Raw genomic sequence first — 16,461 nt, 5'->3', positions numbered from 1 at the left:
CTTGAAATGACCAAAGTAGTTCTCTTGCTGTGTGCTTTCCTTTAACCATCTTTGTTCATCTCTTAAATGTATTTGTTTTTAATCCTACACAGGAGCTTGTTATGAGCAAATAGGCAATCTACTTTTTTCATGTATGGTACCGTACTTCCATACCAATTTCACCTTAACTAAGCGTAGACTGTTGTTCTTTGTAACCTATTTCCCGTAGCTATGAGGTGGTAAAACACAGCTCTATTTCTAGACACCTTTTTCATAGCACTTGTATTTTTAACCAGTATCATATTCTAGTGATAATCCAAATATCAAAACCCAGCACTGATGATACAGAGGTGACAATTTTAGACTAAAAAGGGGTATATTAGTCCTTCTCCTTCTCTCCCTTCCCTTTCCCTTCCTTTTTCCTTCCTCCTTTTCCCTTTACCTCTTATCCGATTCTCCTTCCCGCTCTTCCTTTCCTTCCTTCGTTCTTCTCATCCACCTCAGCTAGAACTCCACCATTCATTTTCAGTCTTCCTTCTACTCACTGCTGTCTCTCTCTGCTTTCCTAATTTTTTTCTTCCTTTCTCCCTTCCGTAGTATTTTTCTTTCCTTAGTTCATCCAAGCAGTGCTATCACCCTCTTTCTTCTGATATTCCTTTTTTGTTGTTTTTCAATATGTACCTACTTTTTTTCTCCTTCCCTCTCACTTTCCTCACTCCAGCCTTCATCTCTTCTCTCTATTTCCTCTTTCTTCGACTTCCATCCTCTTCTCTACTCTCCTCACTTAACTTTCCGTCTCTCCTCTCTCTCTCTCTCTCTCTCTCTCTCTCTCTCTTACTTAACGCCACCACTCCGTCTCTCCTTTCTTCCTCCAAACAAAACACTCTCTCTCACTTTCAATCTTCCTTATGATCTCTTCCAGCTCATCCCCTTCACCTCTCTTCCTCCTAATCATACTAAATCTCTCTCTCTCTCTCTCTCTCTCTCTCATGACTATCTTCTCGTCATCCTCGCCCTCCTCTTCATCTCTTCTACTCTTCTTACTCCTTTTATCCTTTTCTTTATCATCTTTCTTATCGCTTTCCCGCTGTTCACCTTTCTTCTTACCCCCACCCCTAAACTCTCTCTCTCTCTCTCTCTCTCTCTCGGATCCTTTCAATTTTCTCGCGTTCCACAATTTTTTTTTTTTTACCTTTACATTAACTTTTCTTTCCAACGCTTCGCTGTGTGTGTGTGTGTGTGTGTGTGTGTGTGTGTGTGTGTGTGTGTGTGTGTGTGTGTGTGTGTGTGTGTGTGTATCTGCGCGCGCGCATCGGAGCAAGGAAAATTTCATTCTATGTCTGCTTGTTTTTTTTTTATCTTCCTAATTCCCGTGTTATCTTATGTTTGTTTGTTTTGTTTTGTTTTTCAAACACCAGCTTCCTGAGACCGGCTAGCCTACTGTGCTTATGCTTATCTTCAAAATGTCTTTTTTCTCAACCTTCCTCACCATGCATCACCATCACAATCCATCTCACCCAGTCCTCTTCATCCACCTCATCCGTTTCTATTCTGATGTGGTGAATATCGCATCAACGTCTGCTCTGCTACTAACTGAACTTCGACACCCATTCACACAGTAACACCCTCAACTGTGACCTGCCACCCTTAATCGTCCCTTCCCATCTAACTCACTCTTGTCCGTTCATTTCACTCTGTTCCGAAAGTCCTTTACCGATAAAATTCATCACACTTTTGAGTAAATGGGGCTGTTTTTTAACATATGGGTATTTTGACATGTGCTGAAAATATCTGGTTTGTCCCCATTCAACCTGTGGACTAAAAGACGTCAGAAAAGACTTTAAACTTGAGCCGTCATAAATAGGGCTAATATTTGTCACGTGTATTCTTAAGCATAATCTCAATGGATTCTTCTTGATGTAAATCGACAAAAATGACGTTAAGTGACCTGAGAGGACCTAAGTTAAGTGAAATAGTCTAGACCTGATCTAACAGGATCTGAACATAAATGGAACGAATAATAGTTGCTTGATGTACAGTTGACTTGAGTGGAGGCGACTGAATCATAATTCAAATCTGCTCAGACCTGAATGGAAGTAAATGGAAACGAGAATACTTAAACTAGCCTATGATGACTTAACTATGCCAAACAGAGATGATAAGGCTGACTGGACCTGAGGTGGCACTGAATTACCTGGATGGACTAAATTGCCCCGAATGGTCTTGAACTGACCTTTACTGGCCCGAAGTTGACCTAACTGGGCCTTGAAAATGGTCCTTGGCTGCACAACCTTAATTAATATTAAGACACGAAGTGGCCAAAATGGATCTAAACAGAACTAGCCAGTCATGAAACGATGTACCTGGTCATGGACTAGAATCTAGAATGGATCTCAGTTGATGTAAAAGGATATGAAGAAATCGGGTGTGATCAGAGTGGACCTGGTTAAATATGAAGGCTACGAATGGAATTTTACTAGACCTGAACGGACCTGCACTGAACTGACTGTTCCTGAACTGGTGAGGAGAACGTTCATTGACCAAGTTTTACCTATATGGTCCTGACGTTCCCTAAGCTGACTTCAAGCAGTCTGATGACCGAAATTGATGTGATGAGCCTAACTTTACACAGACATAGAAGAACATTAATCGACCTTTCCGATCCATCAATATCTGAATGATCAAATATTTATCTAGCTGAGCAGAACTGGCTGTGAAGATATGAAGAACCCTAAAACAGAGGATGTGTTGCTTTGATATATTGTTGCTGCCTGTAAGTAAGCGATTCTACTCAGTTTCGGGAGATCTCTTTAAGGAAACAGTTAAAGGAGGCAAGATCTAGCTCCTACAATTCAAAAATTCCCTCCTAAGGTGAATACTCGCTTGAAAGTATGAAGAAAAGGGTATAAAAGTCGTTCTTGTAGTAATGCAGTTAACCAAAATATACCTAACTGAACCCTCATGACCTCATGCCAGTCTGAATGGATCAAACATATATAGAGTAGACCTGAATTGACTAAAATCAACATTGCTTTCTCTGGGTCTGAGTATGGTTGAATTAACCCACAAAAAGGATGCAGCTGTATCTTAAATACTCACCTTAACTCTTCTTATGGCTTTCTTGGCTGACATGCATGTCGGCTGACGGTTCTGCAGGACGATGGTTATACTGGCTGACTATAATGCCAACTGATGGCTAAGTAGGCTGCCAGTAGTGTCAGCTGATGGTAATGGTGAACGACAGCTATCCAGGCTAACTGTTATGCCAGCTGATGGTTATTCCAACTGATGGCTATGCCAGGTTACTCTTACGTCAGGTGATGGTTATTCCAACCGATGGCTATGCCAGGCTACTGTTATGACGGCTGATGGTTATGCCGGCTATGATTAATGTCAGCTTTTGATTACACTGGCCAACAATATTCCAGCTGATGACTGTGGAGGTTGATGGGTATGCTGGCAGATAGCTATGCCGCTTGACCGTTATGTTTACTAACGGTTATGCTGGCTGATGGCTATGCTGGCTGATGATTATACCAGCTAATAGTTATATCAGCTGGTGGTTAAACTATCTGATGGTTATACCATTTGATGTTTATACCAGCTGATGGTTATACCTTCTGATGGTTATACCAGTTGATGGTTATACCATTTGATGTTTATACCAGCTGATGGTTATACCTTCTGATGGTTATACCAGTTGATGGTTATACCAGCTGATGGTTATACCTTCTGATGGTTATACCTTCTGATGGTTATACCAGTTGATGGTTTATACCAGCTGATGGTTATACCTTCTGATGGTTATACCAGTTGATGGTTATACCAATTGATGTTTATACCAGCTGATGGTTATACCTTCTGATGGTTATACCAGTTGATGGTCATGCAGTCTATGGGTATGCCCGCTGGTGGGTATACCGGCCTCAGTTAACGAACATTAGTTCTTACTTTCTCTGTCATTTACTGTGTGCGTACCTAGTCATGTATATTATTTTCCTCCCCATATGAAAGAGCTTTTTTTCTTCCTATTTTTTTGCAATGATTGCATCCTGGTTTGTCGCCCTTCCAACTCTTCCTTCAAAATCACTCTTCTTCCTGCTCCCTTCCACACTCTCTTCTTTTCTCCTCTATTTTATGCTCACATTCTTGTCTTCATAACTATGGTCTCCTCCTAGTGTCTGCAGTTTTAGGAGCCTCATTTGTTCAAGAATATTAATTTATACATCTCGAATCTCCACATTTCTCTCTCTCTCTCTCTCTCTCTCTCTTTCCTGTCTCCTCCTTTCTTAATGTAATTTTGCTTCTCACTCACACCAGCAGTTTCTGCCTCTCTCTCTCTCTCTCTCTCTCTCTCTCTCTCTCTCTCTCTCTCTCTCTCCTCATATCTTCACTTAATTCTGTTTCTTACTCAGACCAGCAATTCCTACCTAACTCTCTCGCTTTCTCATGATTCCGCACCAGTCATTTGCATGTTAGTTATAAGCAGAGTACTAATTCATGTTTTTACAGATGGAATTATGTCATACATTGCACTAATCAACTATTTCGTTAAGGATACCCAGTATGGTTTCATGTGAGGTAGATCATGGCTGGCTTTTAGCCTGAAATTTACTATTATATATATATATATATATATATATATATATATATATATATATATATATATATATATATATATATATATATATATATATATATATATATATATAGTGTTTATGATGAAACGCGGACACATGACACTTTAACTGAAATTCCTAGAGGACTTTTACCAACAGAACCTCACAAGAAGTACTGAAAAAGTGAAGAACCTACGAGGACCAGTTGACAGTGAACTGGCTAAATGGCAGGTGACAGGGAGTAATAGTAAGTGAGGCATGTCAAGGGGGGAAGTGAAATATGAATAAATTACCAATAAGTCGTCAGTTGTCGCAGTGGGAAAAGGAATATACTGAGTATGCAATATCTATACTGAATATATCTCCACTACTTATTGGAGAAAAGGGAGTCACCACTGACACGACAGCAATTGACCTGTGAAATAAAGTAATTAGTTTTACTTTATTCTGGCTTACTTTGCCGATTCTCTACAAAACGAGAATTTCATAAACATTCTCAACAGTACACAGCGAAGACTAATCACTCAGGAATGCTGAACTGTTGATACTGTTCACCTCTGATAAAGTGTCCTTAGCCCTGACAATCGATAATTAATACTAATAAAGACAGATTCCTGATGGTGCTAGCTCTGGCTGGCGCAAACGGATTTATGAATTAATATGAAAGAACTGGCTTAACTACCAGTCGTGATTAATATAAGAAGTTTGTGCAAACAGGGGGTGCCAAACTGATGTAAGCACAGTAAGGAGAAATGAAGCATGATTCTTACATTTTAATCAGGCTCAAAGATGAGAACTGAAAAATTTATTGACTACAAACAAAATTAATTCTTACATTCCAAGATAAACGAGTAATCACTCACTCAAATCAGACAGCTTGCTAATACTCTTAAGTCTAGAAAACACAGAAAGAAAAATACTGGTCAGTGGCGAAAACGAAGTTGTGGCTGTGAAGAGACTGGATGGCACTGCTACTCAGGCCACATTCCTGCACACTGCTGACGTCCACTGTTGCCGATCACCAGCAGCGTGGGTAGCAGCACTGCTAGAGACTGGGTGATAAGCCGCTAAGACGGGGTCTTTGCTTCTCTGCTCTGTTCTCAGTGTCCTCTTCCCATGGTAGCACTACATCAGGTGACTAATGTTTTCACGCTAGCCACAAAGCAATACATGATCACCGTAAGTAGGCGTGGCTTAGCTTAAAGGCTAAAGAAGCAGGGCGGTGGAACGATAAATACACAAAAGTATCACTCAGTAATGCGCCAAGGGCGTGCATAAAAACAATCACTAGTGAAAGAATAACGAACATTTTGAGAACAATCCCGATTGGAGCACTGTCAGAACAGTTAGCTGAGTGAATATTTCTGGGTTTTTCACTAATGCATCCAGCGTTCCCATAATAATAGTGTCATGAATTTGTATAAAAACACTATCGTCTTCACATCATTCCACACTCAATTTCTTGTGTCATCGTCTCCAAGGATTCCCAATCCACTGTTTATTACACCCGTCCTAGTTTCCCGAAGCCCTTTGGTTACTGGGTCCGCACTGTCATGTTAGCCCTCTTTGTTCCGAGACTGGCAGTTTATCCACATCGGACCCCAAGGGTGGGATCTTGGCTACTCCATCGTGTGACATTTTGTAGGTCCGTTGTTGGAAAAAAGGGCTCGCTTCCCTTTCAGGTGACCCTCTCTCTTCTTGGAACATGCCTCCACTCATGAGGGTTCTGTCCCCGTCTATAATGATGGGTGTAAGACTGATACTGGAGTAGGTTTTGGTGTTGTCTTCCCTTTCTTTAGTAAGGGTGGTAGCCTACCTGGCATTACTTCAGTGTATACAGCGGAACTGACCGCAATTTTATATGCTCTTAAAATCATTTTTACTCTCCTCCAATCCGTCTTTGTGATTTTTAGTGACTCGCGTAGTGCTCTGTCTGCACTAGAGTCTTTTAATGCATCCCATCCAATGGTTTTATAAATATTAGAGTGGCTTTTTCTTATTGGCCGTCGTGGCTGCCATGTGGGCTTCTGTTTGGGTCCCGCAAGTGTTAGCGTGGTGGGCAATGAGAGGGCAGATACATTAGCTAAAGCTGTCTTCTCAACAGCCCCCAACTGACTACCCGCTTCCTGCTTCTGATGTAACACCTTACTTGCGGTGCACAATTCGTACTTCTTGGCAGAGACTCTGGGATGATGTTACACATCATAAGCTGAAAGAAATCTTTCAGAGTGGTTGTGCTATGGGTTCTCCCCTCCATGCCTCGGCGATTGGAGGTGGCTCTTGCTAGGCTTCACATTGGGCACTCTCGGTTTACACATGGGTTCCTCATGAGTGGTGAGACTCAACCGTACTGTGATGACTGCCTTTTTCCCCTTACAGTCTGTCACTTGCTGGTCGAGTGTCCGAGTTTGGGGGACCTACGTCACAGATTCCTCCATAGGCATAAGGAGGCAGATGGTGCCGATTGTTTGTCCTCGATGCTTAGTGAAGCCTCTAGCAGTTTTACTGATGCTTTTAGTTTTCTTCAGGAGGCGGACCTCCTTCCACTTTTATAAGTAATTGATATTTTGTAAACTGTACTCTTCTTATTTTTGGGATTTTATTCCTACTAACAGATATTAACTTTTTTTTTTAATATCCACTTTTTTTTGCTGCGTCTTTTACTTTGTTTTCCGATGGCATATGACCCTGGCAGTTGCACCGCCAGATTCTTTTTAATACAATCAATCAATCAATGTATAAAAACAATTTGGCGAGTCCATGACAGAGCATCTGTGCCTTATGTAAATGTTACAAATGGGAGTTCCCCAGAGTTCAGAGTTAAGTAGAATGGAATTTACTATATAATGAGGACGATGTAGGATTAAGCAATGGTTCATCAAAATTCGAATGTGACACCTAAAGTGAAAGTGCATGTATCTAAAAATGACAAGTTATGATGGCAAAATGATGTAGTTCAGCATCAATGATCTCTGAAAATTCTAATGTCAATTAATGTTAATAAATGTCAGGTAATGGATGCTGAAAATCTTATTATAAATAATTTATTACTTTTAATGATGCACAAAAACTTAAGAGCAGTCAATTTTATCCAAGATAGTATGATCTGTGACACTGTTGAATGTTGAATATATTAAAATTCTAAAAGAATTCAGCAAAGCTTGAATAGGGAAGATATTTACAGTAGTTCATCATTGACTCACATGAGTTTATGGCCTATAACTAAGAGGTCATTGAGTTCAAAGGCAATTTTCAAAACAGTCAATAATCAGGGTCACAGGCAAGGTCATACTTCGATTCCTGTGTGTCTGTGCTTGAACAAAATACTAAAACAGATTTGATCGTATTATAGCCATATTTGCTTGAAGGATTGGTGGTCAGCGAATGGGTAGACCTACGGTATATTTCGAAGCAGGAGCATCTGTAGGAATAGTGTTGTTCATGTATCTTTTATATATTTATTTATTCATATGAAAATGAAGTGTTGCCCTCCCTCAGACTTAGCAACTTTATCGAATCCTCATATTTAGGCACTGAGGCATTGACTTAAGCCCTTGATTGCTGCTGGCATCGAGCAACGTTTTGCTCTAACATGCCGGTTACATCAAATTAGCACGAGCTATAAAAGACTGCAAACAATTATGGGAAGGCAACGAAGGTCACTGGTACGTTTACCCGACCCTACTCACCATCCAAAGCACTCAGGTGGTCACTTTTCTACCATCCGCAATAGCGAAGCTGGTATTGTTTTCAATGTGTGTGTGTGTGTGTGTGTGTGTGTGTTAGCACGATAACCTCGCAACCACTCAAGATATCATCACAAAGTGATACAGGTGTGTAGTAGGGAAAAAATTACGATCACAGGTTTGAAACTGGCGAAAGTAGGTCAAGGTCTGTCTGTCTGCCTGTTACCATGATAACTTCACAACCGCTCAAGATATGAAAAAGTTTTACAGGTGTGTAGTATGGATGAAAATCTCCTACGAGTATTGGTTTCAGTTTATTTGTCTGTCTGCGTGCCTCTTAGCTCAATAACTTCACAACCGCTCAAGATATCATCACAAAATTTTGCAAGTGTGTAGTAGGGATGAAAATCATTGAGTCCAAAATAGGTCAAGGTCAAGGTCATAATCCATGCCGCTCTAGATATGTATAGGCTCGCGGCTGTGTCATTCTCTCCTTGGGGGGGCCTCAAGTTCCCTGATGTTTTCCCCCCTCTGTTGACATGTTACTGGCATTTGCAGTAATTTTACAATAACTTCCTCAAATCATAACGAATCACAAAATGAGTTTAGAAAACTAAATAACACAATGTCAAGTGCGCCAGACAATCCTCTTTTTTTAACCCGCGCCGTCCCGAGGACGTACTTCCACGTCCTCACGTTTTGTCACAGCTAATCCCGAGGACGTACTTCAACGTCCTGCAATTGCAAGGTTCATAATTTCCACAATTTTCAATTTTCGCAAGTCATTTTTGGTACGTATACACGGGACACCTGCCTCAACAAGATGCCAGGCAGAGACAATGCCTTACCCAGCATGACCTCCTCCCCCCCCCTGCATGCCCTTTTCTCAGCAATTCACCTGTTATCAGTGACCTGGCCAGTATAGCCATGTCATGCCACGGTACGAAATTCAGGGCCAGAGTGATTCCACAATCAATGACAATGTGGAGGACAAACTTTACATAGCATCAGAGGAAGAAACAGTTAGAAATGATGATCAGGTAATGTGGCAAAAAAAGGTCAGGTATTAGTGAGTGAAACAAAGCTTATAATGCCTATATTACTGCTTGAAAACCAATATACTTTTGTACTACATATAAATTCGTAACAGTAAATAAATAAATACCGTTTATGAGTGGTGTGAAATAGTTATCCTCCCATAGAACTCGTTTTCTTTGGTGCCAGCCTGATAGAAAACCCAGTAAAGTAAGGAGGCTCTCCTACCTGTAATGAGTATTTTAAACCTCAGGTGAGCGATTTCTCTATGAATTTTCGATGTTTCTCACCAAAAGCAAAAGTTTTAGCAAAAAAAAAAAAAGGTCGAAAATTGCCCGGGATTGGGGGGTACCAGTGGTCGAAAAGTGGCCGGGACGGGGTGGGTTAATGGTCCCGGGGCCGGTCAGGGGAGCCCGCAAATTTCTGAACCCATGGCCACTGAGGGTTGACGATAGACTTTAGTGTATCTAATAAAGTCCAATATTAGGCCCTTGAAATTCCTCCTTCCATGAAAGACTCCACACCTTTTTTTAAAACGGAAGGTCAAAGGCCAAGATCATATGGCAAGGAGAAATATTTGACTTTATATATCAAAAGTTATGGGTAAGGTTGATGAAAGGATGAAAGGTCAAGCAAGGATGGAGAGAACTGATTTTACGATCAAGAGGTCAAAGGTCAAGGTCAAAGGAGGTACACATAGGTAGTGTTGATCCTTTTTTTTGCAAACATAGGGGAAATGTTGAGGGTCAGACAAGAATAAATTAATCATATTTTGAGAACAATCGGTCAGTGTCAAGGTAACAGGGCAAAATCAAGTATTCGGTCCCAAAACCATTTGTAGAGCGCGCATAATGTAATCTCTGAGTGCTTCTACCTCTTTATATTTAGTTTTCTGTACCCTACCACTACTTCTCAGAGGGCTTGTAGGGAAAAGGCTTCTTTCTGCTATATCTTTATTCTTTATGGTTTGTGAGTAGAAGAGTACTCTTTACCAACATTAACGTCAGACCACCTCTTTGCAGTCCTAAGATCTGTGTCACTTGTGTAACTGTGAAACTGCAATTCTCTCTCTCTCTCTCTCTCTCTCTCTCTCTCTCTCTCTCTCTCTCTCTCTCTCTCTCTCTCCCGGCCTCCTTCATATCCTGCCTACCTCACTACATTTTATCCCTAACTCACACTGGCTCTTTCTTGCCTCACAAATCTCTCAGTTTTTCTCTCTATTTTGTTGCTCTTTCTCCATGCCTGCCTCATTTTCTGCCTGACTCATGTTTCCCTCCTCCTGCCTCACTCTTACCTACCTCTGCCTCTTCCTTCCTCACTCTTAACTCTCTCCACTCCCTGTTTACTTTCTTCCGTCCTGTCTTGTCTCTCCTTTCCTCCTGCATCATTTTTAGTGTTTACCAACCACCCACTTACCTCCCGTTGCCCACTCCTGCCTTCCTCTCGCCAACACTCACTTCCCGCCTATCTTCCTTCATATCTTCCATATCTATCCTTACTGCCTACTTCATTTTCTGCACAACTTAGTTTCTTACTTCACTCTACATATCTCTGGCCCTTCCTACCTACCTCATGCATATCCTCATTTTCTGCTTACATCCTTTCATCTTATTCTGCCTATCCTGCTTGCTTACCTACTTCATTTCTGTCTCAATCTGATTTCCCTCCTGTTTCACTATATTTCCTACCTGCCTCTCTTCATTTTTCCTGCCTCCCTTGTCACTGCCCTCATCTTTCATTCCCCGTCTGTTTCCTGCTTCCTCTCAGCATACCAGATATACTAGTAATGTTGACTCTAATCTCTTGTTTCCCGTTAAGCTTTGTTCTGTGACAAGTGTAGGACACAATTGTAGTCATCCAGTATTTTATGAATTATCACTTTCTGTTATGCCTCTTCGTGGTCGTTCTCAATTTTCTTCCTGCCGGATTCTACTAAAGTAATTTTTTGGTGGAAGGAGGAGGCTTCCTATTTATTTACCGTAACCTTATCCCTCAAGCATACAAGAGATATCATTGTCATTAACTAATTAATAGATAAATGCAAAGGTACTAACAAGACTGGTGCTGTTAGTACCTCCACCAACGAAGAGAGACGATGTACTCACCCGTCTTATTATCTGCTTGTGTACAAGATATATAAAAAAGTTGTTATCGGATTTCGATAAAATATTGTAAATAGGTGGGCAGTGGGTCAAGGAAGAGTTGCGTAAATTCTGAGGTGCAGTTGATCGCTATGCAGAAATGAATAATACATTCCATTGGCACTGGCAAGGGTATGCGCTCCCTAGTTTTTGTGTCAGGGGAGACGAAAATCATAAAATTATTGGTTATGTGAGACTGCATAAAAATTCATCTGATTGGAAATGGGAATTACTGCTAAATATCATAGATTATATTGGTGGTGGTTGAGGTATGCGCTTCCTGATTGCTTTCTAGTTACCTTCGCCAACGAATTTGTGGAAGGTTATAAATTCATTTATGTTTGTCTGTTTGTCCACACACAGCCTTTAAAAGTTCTTAAAGAATTTCAATGAAATCTTGTGGAAGCGTGGGCTATAAGGCAAGAAAGAACTGAATAAATTTGGGGGCGGATCCGGATATGGATCCAGAGTATCCCGCACAATATCTCCAAAACTTCTCAAATGAAATTTTGGTGGATGGTGGGCCATGGGTCAAGAAAGAACTGATTAAATTTCGGGGTTGATCCGGATCCTGATCCTATGTTTCCCGAATAATATCTGCAAAAGTTCTCAGAGTATTTCATTATAATTTTGTGGAAGAGTGGGCCATTGGTCAAGGACACAATAATTAAATTTTGGGTTGGCTATGGATCCTATATAATTCCCACAATATTTTCACGGATCCGGTCCGGATCCTTTTTAATGGCAATGGTAATGAGGGAGGTATGCGCTCTCTGAGTGCTTTCTAGTTTACTCTGTACTCATTTTAACTCATTCTCTCTCTCTCTCTCTCTCTCTCTCTCTCTCTCTCTCTCTCTCTCTCTCTCTCGTTGATAATCACAGTCCAGTCAGTCACACGTCAGTTATAAACAGAGTACTGATACGTGGTATTATAGACAGAATTATATCATACCTTGCCCTTATCAGCTATCTGATTAGGGATAACCAGCATTGCTTCATACGGGGCACATCACGTGTGACTGTTTAGCTTGAAATTTGCAGAAGATATATTTTGTTTATGATGAAACGCGGTCATATGACACTTTGAAATTTCTGGAAGGTATTTACTATGAGAACCTCACAAGAAGTAATATATAAAGTGAAGTACCTTGGAGGAAGAGTTATTAGTCAACTGGTTAACAGACAGGCAACAGAGGGAAATTGTAATGGAGCTTCTACACCTAAATTAAATGTCAGAAGTAAGGTTCCCCAGCGTTCAGTGTGAGGTTCAGTGCAATGTTGTGTCTAGGTAAATGACGAAGAGTTGGATTAAACGATACTTCGTCAAAATTCGAATGTGGCACCAGAAGTGAGTGCTATCAATCTTAAAATGAGAAGCTACGACTACAATTTGTTTTAGACCAAAGTAAATGATCTATAAAATGGCTAATGTCATCTAACGTTCATAAATGTCAGGCAAGGCATTTTGAAAATCTTAAAAGAAAGTCATTTGAGTTCTTAGCGATGCCCAAAAACCCACAGCATCAAAGGAATTATGATTTATGACACTGTTCATCAATGAAATTATAAACCCTCTAAAAGAATTCAACAATTCTCGGAAAAGGCAAGATATGTGTAGTAGCTCATCAGTATCGCACATGGGGCCCTGGCCTACAACTGGAAGATTGCTGAGTTCAAAAGCAATTTTCGGAATACTTAATCAATAATCGAAGTCACAGGCAAGGTCATACTTTGACTTTGTGTACTTGTGCATGAACAAAAATCTAAAACAGTTTTGATCTTATTTTAGCCAAACTTGATGGAAAGATTGACGGTAGCGAAGGGGGTGACCTATTTTTGGATGTGGGAGCACCTGTAGGAGTGGCGCTGTCCGTCTGTCATCTTTTTTTTTTTTTTTTCAGGCGAGGTACTTCACTCACTTAGACATAGAAGCTTCACTGAATCCCTAGATTAAGGTCCAGAGGCTTCGACTTATGCTCGTAGGCTTTAGCGTCTTTTACAAAATCCAATATTAGGCCCCAGAAACTCCTCCCTGAATCCAGTACTCCTGCATTTATTTTTTTTATAGAAAAACAGGTCAAATATCACAATCATTTGGCAAAGACAAATATCTAACTGTATCATTCAAAGAGTTTTTGGTCAATCTTGGAGGAAGGATGGGGGATCAAGCAAGGTTGTAGGGATTCAATTTTGTCATCAAGATGTTAAAAGTCAAGGTCCCAGAAGGCCAACTTAGGTACTGTTGATCATTTTTGCAAACTTAGGGGAAATGTATAGAGTTAGACAATAATGAGTTAGTCCTATTTTGAGAACACTTGGTCAAATGTCAATGTAACAGAACAAAGTCAAGTATTTTGCACTTGAACCATTTTTATGTAGCACATTGTGCAGTCCGTGAGGTGAGGGCTTCTACCTCTCTCTGTTTTATATTCTGTACGACTGCGTGCCAGAGGGTGTGGAGAGGAGGGGCTTCTTTCTATTATTTTCTTTTTCTTTCAGCTTTGTAAGGAGAAATCGTTATTTACCAACATTAACGTCAGACCACCTCGTTGCAGTCCTAAGAGCTGTGCCATCTGAGTATCTGTGAAGCTGTGAAACTGCAGTTCTCTCTCTCTCTCTCTCTCTCTCTCTCTCTCTCTCTCTCTCTCTCTCTCTCTCTCTCTCTCCATATCCTGCCTACCTCACTGCATTTTATCCCTACTCACACTGGCTCTTTCCTGCCTCACAAATCTCTCATTTTTTGCTCTATTTTGTTGCTCTTTCTCCCTGCCTGTCTGTCTGCCACATTTTCTGCCTGACTCATGTTTCCCTCCTCCTACCTCACTCTTACCTACCTCTGCCTCTTCCTGCCTCACTCTTAACTATCTCCACTCCCTGTTTGCATTCTTCCGTCCTCTCTTGCCTCTCCTTTCTGGCTGCATCATTTTTAGTGTTTACCAACCACACACTTCCCTCTGCCAATTCCTGCCCTCCTCATACCTACACTCACTTCCCGCCTACCTTCCTTCATGTTTTCCATATTTATCCTTGCTGCCTGCTTCATTTTCTGCTCAACTTAGTTTCGCTCTTACTTCACTCCTACATATCTCAGGCCCTTCCTACCTACCTCATTCTTATCCTCATTTTCTGCTTATATCCCTTCATCATATATTGCCTATCCTGCTCACATTTCTACTTCATTTCTGCCTTATTCTGATTTCCCTCCTGTCTCACTATTTTTCCTACTTGCCTCTTCATTTTTTCCTGCCCTCCTCTCCACTGCCTTCACCTTCCATTCCCCGTCTGCTTTCGGTTTCATTTTTGCCTGCCAAATATAATGTTCATTCTAATCTATTGTTTCCCATTAAGCTTTGTTGCGTGACACCAGGTGTAGAACACACTTTTAGTTATCCTGTATTTTATGAATTATGAATTTGCATTATGCTTCCTCGTGGTAGTTCTAATTTTCTTTTTGCCTTGCCGGCTACGGCTGGCGGAATTTTTGGGTGGGAAGAGGCTTCTTATTTTGCCAGCCTTGTCTTTCAAGTATGCAAGGGATATCTTAGTTGTTACCTAATCTATATCAGATGTTTGTACAGTTACCAACAAGTCTATTGCTATTACTTCCTCCACCAACGAAATTAAAGAGATTATATGTATTCTCCTGTGTTTTTTTTCTGTTTATGTTCGAGATGTTTCAACAAGATGTTATTCGATTTCAATAAAACATTGAAGATATGTGGGCATTGGGTCAAGGTAGAATATGAATAAATTTTGAGGCGAAACCCGATGCAGGAATAATCATAAACTTCAATGGCATTGGCGGAATTATGCTCTCTCTAAATTTTTTTGTCAGGGCAAATTAAAATCATACAGTTAATTGACTATGTGATCCGTATATCTTTTCGTCTGCTAGGAAATAGGAACTATCACTGTAAACTCCAAGTTTTATGGCTGTTTGTGGAGGTATGCGCTTTCTGATACATTTTTCGTTTACTCTGTACTCATTTCACATAGTACTTTTAACATCCCCCCATTCTCTCTCTCTCTCTCTCTCTCTCTCTCTCTCTCTCTCTCTCTTGTATATCTTTATCAGCTATTTTCCCCTCTTTTAAAAGTTCTTTCTTACTGCTTCATAAATGTTCACATTATTATCCACATAACAAATTCCATAAGGTGTTCAGTTTAGGTGCCTCTGTAGTTCCAGAATATTAGCTTATGATTTGGGGTGTCTAAATGGCTCGCTTGGTAAGCTGCTGTACTCAAGCAGTTGCAAGCGCTGGTTCGAATCCTTGCAATATTTAATTTATGCCAACGGCCATACCACGTTGAGTACACCGCTTCCCGTGTGATCAGCGAAGTTAAGCAACGTTGGGTCTGGTTAGTACTTGGATGGGTGACCGCCTGGGAACACCAGATGCTGTTGGCATCCCTACGTCAAGTGGGGTTGGTGGAGGATTAGTGCCCCTCCCTGTAAAACAATTAACTCTAAGCCCTTGGCCACCCCGTCTGGGATACATGGTGTCTGGCAATGAATGAATGAATTTGAGTAACTCCCCGTCTCTCTCTCTCTCTCTCTCTCGTCACCTACTGAACCCATTTCATTAATTCCAAGGAGATTAGTGTTTTGCATCAGTGACGGTGTATACGTATGTGACATGGTGACCTCTCTGCAACAAAAGAGAGAATGACTGTGTACAAGAGGGCAAAAAGAAGCCAAGACCAGAATGATTTGGACTCCTTCAGGACTATACAGTATGTTTGTTAGTGAAGTAGAGTAGTTCGTAATGGTGGCTTTAAGTAATACCGGGCCGCCTAAGATCCAATAAAGTGCAATGTAAGTCCCATACTTGATAATGGACAACACTCTAAATACCTATTTTGCAATAATCTTTGTATCTGAAGATATTCGTAACGTAGCAAGGCAGTTCCTGGTCCATATGGGAACTCCGACATCCCCAAGTGCACAGCAGAGAAATTAGCTAGAAAATTCCACAAGTTATTTATTTACACGCCATCTGG

At 40.8% G+C, this 16,461-nt stretch overlaps 1 non-coding gene across 1 annotated transcript; it reads left to right on the top strand.

The window, feature by feature from the left end:
• Positions 1-15,749: 15,749 nt before the first annotated feature.
• On the top strand, positions 15,750-15,868 carry LOC145392727 (5S ribosomal RNA). The gene has a single exon (XR_013896069.1). It is a non-coding gene; the product is annotated as a 5S ribosomal RNA (ribosomal RNA).
• Positions 15,869-16,461: the final 593 nt, after the last annotated feature.

Source organism: Coenobita brevimanus, chromosome 2, assembly GCF_032717465.1.
Source record: "Coenobita brevimanus isolate Jiangsu-jjx chromosome 2, ASM3271746v2, whole genome shotgun sequence".
Classification (NCBI taxonomy): Eukaryota; Metazoa; Arthropoda; class Malacostraca; order Decapoda; family Coenobitidae; genus Coenobita; species Coenobita brevimanus.
The sequence above is the reverse complement of the archived record's forward strand: the minus strand, read 5'-3'. Positions and strand labels throughout refer to the sequence as shown.